We start from the raw sequence: 6669 nt of genomic DNA on the forward strand, positions 1-6669 counted from the left end.
CTGTTTGATCATGTTTACAATAGCTGATTTAAAGGCTCTGTCTAGTAAGTTCAATGTCTGGACTACCTGTGTATGTCCTCTACTTTCTTATTTCTTTGCATGACCGATAAGTTTTGGTCGAAGGCCGGACACTTTAAATGATAGAATGTGGTAAGTCTGGAATTCAGATTCTGCCCCCTTTCCAGGTTTTGTTGTTGCCGTATACAACAAAATATTCTTGCTGTCATTTGCTTGTTTAGTGACTTTTCTGAACCTCTTCTGTAAAGTCGCTCTCCTTTGTCGTGTGTGGCCACTGAAGTCTCCGTCTGGATAGCTTAGTGGTTAAACTAATGATCGGGCAGAGACGTGCCCGCAACCGTTAAACTTCCCAGTCGTTGCCACGGGGCTCTGCATATACGTTGGCCATGCCTTCAGCACTCAGCTAGGCAGTTGTCGGCTCTGTCTTAGCCTTCATTTCTGCTTGCACAGAGCCTCAAAAGAACCCACAGCTGAGAGTTTAGGGCCGTTTCGGGTCTTTCCCGAGCACCCCACGGGAATGTGCCCGGCCTCCTGGGTTCCTGGGGACGCGTCATAGCTTTTCAAAGTCCCTGTGGACATCTCGGTATCCAGCAATTCCTTTTAAGGTTTTGGTTGGCCCACTGATTGCCCCCAAGTGTTATCTGTGCCTGAGGCAGCTGAGGTGTTCAAGAATTGCCTCGAAATGTTTTTGACAAATGCCCCCCTTGGGAGAGGCATTTCCAACTGGGCGAGCTCTGAGTCAGTCCAAATGCAGACAGCCATGCAAGTGGGGTCTTCCAGGGAGCTACCGGACAGATCGAATCATGACGACTCTCTGGGAATGAGGCGTTGCGGGAGGCCCATCCCCTCCTGGCTCCCTCCGATGGCTGCCGTGGCGGCTGCTGGTTTTCACCGTGGTTGCAGGCTGTCAGTATTTAAAGCTACCACGGAGTTGGATGGAGGGGCATGGGGGACTAGGGCTGGTTGAAGTGGCACCTGGCGCATTCGTCCTACCGGGATTCAGCTGTTTCTCTAGAATAGACACACCTGAGGTTGTTGCACACTTTCGGCGAATCCCCGCAGTTCTAAAACCATTGCTTCCGAACATGTCTGCCAGTCTCCTTGTTGCTGTTGGGGAGGAAAGAACTTTCAGAGGTCCTTCTTCTGCCACTTTAGCTGACTTCCTGTGCAAGCTTTCACTGCGCGTGTCTATCAGGGCGTTCGTCGCTATGAGGTACACCGTGCTTAGTACCTGCGTACATGTTTTCTGTGTACAGAAAACAACTTTTTTGGCCACCGACCGTGTTAAAGGCAGCACGGCAGGATTTCCGGAAGCAAAGATGTATACGATACCGTGCCGTCTTTGATCTCAAAGCTGTCCCTCTCGACTAGATTAAATTGAACTGGAACTTCTGGAGCATAATGCTTGCCAAGCCTGCATCCGGTCACCAAGTGACATCTGCATTCGGTTCAGCGGGGGTTCTTTTTGGCCACCGCTTCTTACATGTAGCCAGGTTGTCACCTGGATGTTTGGCAGCAAGTCTGACTAATATCTCCGGTCACAACTGATTTCGTCCCTAATCGCTTCGGGAAGCTGAAAGCCTCAGGTGAGGGGGAGTGCAGGTGAAGGGCTGCAGAGTTCTCTCAAATGAAGGGTTAGAAACAGAGACGTGTTTGAATGACCAGTCTTGGTTTTCGTAATTCCATAGCACCAAGCTGGTATTTCCCACTGGAATGGCTTGTTTTTATACGGATGCAGCCCAGCACCCTGACGGTTATCGATTGATTGACTTTTGCATAAAAGGTACAGGGGACCCAAGAGACCGCTCTCCTCACACCACGGTATGGGAATATAGCTCCACCCTTCTCCGTCTGAACCGGTCTCTGCATATTCAACAAATACCACTTGGTCATTGATCAGAGATTCCCGGTGGTACCCTAAAGAGCTGGGTTTACAGACGGTATCTACAGCTGTGAAACCCTTCGAACGGCAGGAGATGCCTGCTAACTTCCTCACAACCAGTTTGTTCCGGGCTCGATTTCTCAAGGCATTCTGCTGCCTTGGATAACTATGCCAGCAAAGTTGTCAAGAGCCCCCAAATGACAATACGCTGCATGAGAGAGAGAATTTTTAATGGGGCACTCGGCTCTACCACTTCTTAGCTGTGTGGCTTTGGGCAAATAAATTACTTAGTCTCTCTCAGCCTCAGATTCCCAGTTTGCAAACTGAGGGTAATGATGGGGGGCGGGGGGAGGAATTAAATGGGACAGTGTCTGTAAAGCATTTCGTGTACCATCTGGCAAATAGCGAACGCCCCCCCAAACATTAGCTCCGATTACTATTGATTAACACCCCCAAATGCCATAAACACACAAAAGCTACCAGAGTGACCCAAATGAAGAGATTCAGAGTCCCTGTGCCTCATCTGGCCAACACCGAGCTCCTCCTTCCACGTACTTGCACAGATGGACAGTGGCCAGGAGAGAGAGAGCCCCTTTGTTCAGGATCCTCTCTGTTAATGCTTTGTGGTGCTGGGTGACAACACAAGTCAGCTCTCCTAAAATTAATGCATTTACCAGGTGACCAACTTGCCACACTTACCGAATCTCCTGATTGTCATTTTCACAGCTTTTATAGGAATACTCTGTTTCGGTTGTCGAAGAAGTAGATATTTCCGAATATTAAGTCAGTGAAGCGGATGTACCTTAGAAACTGGGGAAAACATCCAAAATTAGGGACTGCAGATTCATCCCATGGAAACTATCATTCCAGCCTAAAAATTGGGTTTCAGCTAGGATGGAATTGTTTTAATTGTTCCTGATTTGTATGGGCACCTCTTGAATATTATTTTCTATCTTTTCTAACCACATACTTCTTTTTGCATATCTTTCCAAATGGTTTGTCAGATAGAATTGCTAATTTCTTGCATTATCATATCTGATCGAAGACAAGTATATTGAATTCAAAAGCTATATTTAATCTCAATTTAAAATCCAATGGTCCGGTCTACGGCCATGCCACCCTGAACGCGCCCGATCCCGTCTGATCGCGGACGCTAAGCAGGGTCGGGCCCGGTTCGTACTTGGATGGGAGACCGCCTAGGAAGACCGGGTGCTGTAGGTGTTAAAAAGAAAAAAAAATCCCACGGTCCGAAGTTGGATTAAAGTGGAACCTAAATTTTAGATTGAAACACATGCTAAAAATCAGAACTTTATAATTTAAAGTCATATAGAGAATTCGGCTTTGGGGAAGAAAGAGTAGACGTACATTTCCCGATTCCTCCCACTCTGTACAACTCAAAACCCTGGGCACGACATATGAACTAAAGGGAAGACTCTGAAAAGTGGAGAGGAGAGGGCAGAACGACTAAGGATCTCAGAACCAGAGGAAGGACACGGTGGCGAGTTCCCTGGGTTTTCTTTCTGTGTCATGCGTCCCAGACTCGGAGCTGAAGAAGCGGGCTCCTGGGAAATGCCGTCGGATCCAGGCCCAAAAACCAAGGACGACAACAACAACAGTAGCAACAACAGCAATAACAAACGGCCACAACCAAAGCCTGTTCTCCTCTGCATAAGGATCAGAAAGGGGGCGGCCTGGCAAGACAGAAAACCTTTGGACAAAAGCTGCGCTACTCCGGCCAAACACCATAGGGAGGGTCCAGCGGGAATGCCTAGAATTTCACATTTGACTGGTGGAGACAGGGGCCACCCTGCCCCTTCCGTGTCAGTAGAAGTCAATCACATGGAGATTCTTGAATTATACCCCCGCCAAGCAGTGAGGAGGCCACCCTCCCCATGCCTGCTGGGATAATTTCAGAGCTTTCACCACCACCCAGAGGTAAGGGGGCCACTCAAGCCATGGGCTAGAGACGAAGTTTTCCAGCACATCGAGGCATGAATTGAACTGAATGGAAATGATGGTGAAACGCATCAGATTCTGTGGGATGAAGCTACAGCATTGCCGAAAGGGAAATTTATATCACTAAGGGCTTACATTAAGGAAGAGGAAAGGTATCAAATCGATAATGTAAGTTCTCACCTCAGGAAACTAGAAGAAGAAGGGCAACAAAATCAGTGCAAAGCAGGCAGAAGGAAGGGCCTACTGAAGGTAAGCCCAGTAGTCGGTGAATGGAAAAACAGAAAAAGAAAAGGAAAATTCAGTGAGACGAAAATCTGGTTCTCCGCAAAGAGCTGCAAACCTCTGGCGAGACTGACAAAATAAACCTACAGTGATTCACTGCATTAGCACGTCTGAACCGAATGACTTTAATCACAGCATTCGTGATACTTTTCGTGAACTCTACTGTAGAAACCCAAGTTCCTATGTTCTTAACACGTATCATACAGCGGAGAGAAGCCAAAGAGCAACATAGGACTCTCGATTTAAAATAGGAATGACGTTTGATTTCCGACATAACAGCTAGGTCGCTGTCTTTCAATATTTTGCTGTAATATTTTCATAATTAGCTCAAACCCTTTTCTAAAGCGATAGAAATAATTCCACAGTATCCGTGCCACAGTTCAAGTTTTTAGGCTACAACCACGTCTTTGCCAGTGGGAAAGTCCATGGAGACAAAAGGTACCTAAAATATTAATTGCCCGGGGTCTCGTGCCTCGTGACTCATGTAACGGCAAACATCAGGTATTTGAAATTTTTTCAGATTTCGAATCAATGACTCTTTGATATTGTTGGAAAGGTCTTGTATGGACTGAGCCGAAGGTCTGCTTTTTGTAAAATGTTAGAGATGGTCTCACAGTTCTCGAACACACATTCTATAACCGAAATAACAGTGTTTTTATTTTTTATTTTTACCATGTCTCCATCTAAAACGCGTGTGTGTGCAGGTGTGTGTGTGTGTGCGCGTGTGTGTGTGCAGGTGTGTGTGTGTGCGTGCGTGCGTGCGTGCGTGCGTGTGTGTGTGTGTGTGTTTGGGAGGCAGGGGTGGGGAGCGAAGGAGAGAGTGTGCGTGTACACGAGATCCAAGTCATTTTATAGCCGCCCAAGTTTATGACCTCGGGTCCTCTTAGTAATTGTTAAAAACTGTTTGTTTGTTTGTTTTGGGAGGCAGGGGTGGGGAGCGAAGGAGAGAGTGTGCGTGTACACGAGATCCAAGTCATTTTATAGCCGCCCAAGTTTATGACCTCGGGTCCTCTTAGTAATTGTTAAAAACTGTTTGTTTGTTTGTTTGTTCGTTTTTTCCGTTGCCGTTGTACAGTTCGTTCTAATTTCAGGCAACAGATTTTGTCATTCTGTTTGGACTGTTAGAGGAAATTCTTATCAAAGTCCTCTTATATTTGCTTACATTTCTCTTAATATTTTCCACGTTATTCTGTTTATATGTCTTTGAACACGGCAGATGAAGAGCTTTTTGTCTTTCTCTGCTATTGCAAACACAAACACAACAACAACGGCAGCGGCAACAAGGTGGTCGTTGCAATGGTGGGGCCGGGAAGCACATCTTTACAGAGGAACGGCCACCGATGGAAGTAGAAAGGAATGATAGAAATAGAAAACTGCCATCGTTCAACTACCGAAGTAATAATCGATTCAGGAAAGAACACTGGACAGAAGCTAAGGGCAGCGCGAAGAGGCGAAACTCTAGAATGTCCGCATGGTGTCAAAATAGCACACCACAGACCGCGTGCTTATAAATCGCGGAGGGACAAAGCCGGCCTTACAACGGAGTGATCTGTCCAAGGACACCTTAACGAGCGAGCGAACCGAGTAAGGCCAATAGCCGCACCGACGGCTAGACAAACCGGTCTCAGGAGCCTCCAGAGGTGATGTGGTGTGAACTACTGATCACCTATTTGATCTTCTTGCCAAAAATGTTAAGCACACATCTAAATAGGAAGAAAATATCAGGTAAAACCCATACTGCGGACGCTTTACAAGCAAACAGGCCTGGGCTCTTGGGAAATGTCGCTATGTCGTGGAAGATTTCCGTCGAGGGACTGTTTGGGACTCCAGGATACTCAAGAGACATGACGGCTGAACGCGATGTATGAGACCTGATTGAATTGCTGGCCCTCGAGAGGATATCATTGGGACAGCTGGGGAAATTCGAATACTGACTGCATGTGGACTTCGCTAATGTTGTCACGTTGTTGTGAAATCTCTTCCGGGCGGTAATAGTCCTGTGGTGAGACAGGAGAATATCCTAGTTCTTAGGAGATACACAAACGAAGTAATTGGACGAACTGTTTGGAACTAACTTTGGTGGAGCAAAAAGAAGAAAACGGAGGGAGAGAGCATTGGGATCATATGAATCTAGGTAAAAGAGTGTTCACTCTTCAACTTTGAGCATTTTCAAAAAAAAAAAGTTGAGGAGAATGGATCGTTCTATTTTCGAGTTATGCATTGAAATGTTTACCATGATAAAGTAAGATGCTTTTCGGTATTTTCTTGAAAATAATCTGGAGGAGGGGGAGGGGAGAAAATATCTGTGAAATGAGATTTGCTCTGAGTCGTTAACGGTTGCAGTTGGGCGGTGGATCAGTGGAGGTTCTTGACTCTTCTCTCTTGCGCAGTGGTTTTCAAAGTGTGGTCTCCCATCAGCAGCATCTGCATCACCGGGGAACTTGACGGAAAAGCAAACTCTGGGTCCCACCCCAGGTTTTTAAAGCTGAGGCTATAGGCGTGGAGCTGAGGAATCTGTGTTTTAATGACCG

At 46.6% G+C, this 6669-nt stretch overlaps 1 pseudogene; it reads left to right on the forward strand.

Annotated features, from left to right (window-relative positions):
• Positions 1-3002: 3002 nt before the first annotated feature.
• LOC112477166 lies at positions 3003-3121 on the forward strand (annotated as a pseudogene).
• The last annotated feature ends 3548 nt before the right edge of the window (positions 3122-6669 follow it).

This window comes from Pteropus alecto, unplaced genomic scaffold (assembly GCF_000325575.1).
Source record: "Pteropus alecto unplaced genomic scaffold, ASM32557v1 scaffold312, whole genome shotgun sequence".
NCBI lineage: Eukaryota > Metazoa > Chordata > Mammalia > Chiroptera > Pteropodidae > Pteropus > Pteropus alecto.